This window comes from Galeopterus variegatus, unplaced genomic scaffold, assembly GCF_000696425.1.
Source record: "Galeopterus variegatus unplaced genomic scaffold, G_variegatus-3.0.2 Scaffold649, whole genome shotgun sequence".
In the NCBI taxonomy this organism is placed as follows: domain Eukaryota; kingdom Metazoa; phylum Chordata; class Mammalia; order Dermoptera; family Cynocephalidae; genus Galeopterus; species Galeopterus variegatus.
In genome coordinates this window covers 41,647-43,066 of record NW_007726760.1, presented here as the reverse complement: position 1 = coordinate 43,066, position 1,420 = coordinate 41,647, and positions in this window count along the sequence as shown.

Sequence of the window (1,420 nt, the reverse complement as noted above, 5' to 3'; positions counted from 1 at the left end):
ACACCTGGGATTCACGTGGAACCTTCCTGCAAAGGACTTTCCCCTCTTCAGATGAAAGAGCCCAAAGTACAGATGGGGAAAAAGAGGCCTTAGGAGATTAAGGTACTTTCCCTGTGCTCTAACAGCTCACCTGGAGTATGCCAGGGCTCCTGGAACCTTCTGACAGCAGCCCTAGGTTAGCGGCATGCCGGCAGGGGGAGGGGAGACAGCACAGAATGAGGAGCCTAAAATCTGGTCTCTGGTCTTAGCCTCGCCCCTAACGTGCTGGGTGATGGTGAGTCACTTCTCTAAGCCTCAGTTTCCCAGAATGTCAAATGGTTGTTTCTGGAAAAAAAAGTTTCTACCAGATGTTGTCTTCTCTGTGTATCAGGGCCACTCAGAGTTGCTGCCACGAGGCCTTTGAGCCAGCTGTCCCCTCTTCACCCTCATCAGCTCTTGCTGCTTCCTGCTCCAGACCAACAGAGAAAGAACCCCCAACCCCCATCTTTCTTCATCTTCAAAATCTCGCTCAAAATTCACTTCAGGTAGCCTCCCCTGCTTAATCCTGCTAAACTCTGATTGCTCCTTTCTGTTGGGGTCCCCTACATCTATGACAGGGTCATTGGTCCTCTGTGTTTGCCCTGCTGATATGGTGCCAGAAGAGTTCCTAAGTAATTTTGAGAATGTGTCTAGTATCCTGTAGTGCCCCCACCTGCACTCCAGGCTGGAGGCAGGGACCGTGTCTCCTCCATTAGTCCAAGGACTTCCCGAGGACATGGGCTCTGTGTTTTCCAACATATTGGGGCTCTTTGAGGGTAGAGCACCCCCATTAGGGCAGGGCTATGTCGCCACCCTAAGATTAGGACTTTTGCTAGGGTTGAGAACTCTGCCTTCTCCCCCTGCCACAAGCCTAGGTTCAGCAGGAGCCAGAGGGACCTGGGGAGTCTGCCTCTCTCAGGTCTTCACTAACTGCTTTCTCAGTGCCCCCCTCAATCTCCTTTTCTGGAACCCTGCCACCACCAGGGGGACAGCTTTTGCCATCTCCCTCTCCTGCCCGGAAGTGATTCTGCCTCTCCCTTCCTCGGGGAACTCTGGCCTGGCATCTGCTTCCTCCTCCTCCTCTCCCAGCCTCCTGCCTCCTTCATCCCTCTCTGAGGCCTTGGGGCAAGTATTTGCCCTCTGCCATGTTGGTGCATTCCTGGGGCTGGCTCCTAGGTTCCCTGCTGCCCTGGGGGGCCTGAGAATCCTGCTTATCTGCCCTAACATCAGAGCTGCCCTCAACACTCCCAGAACTCCTGGGTCCTTTGCTCCCTGTTCCCCCACCCCAGGCCTCCTGTGACCTGCAATGCCAGGGCTTTTAAAGTCCTAGGACTGCCCTCTCTGGAGATGGGAAGGCTATCAGAGTAAACGGGGGGGGGGGGGGGGCCCATTCCTGCAGGCC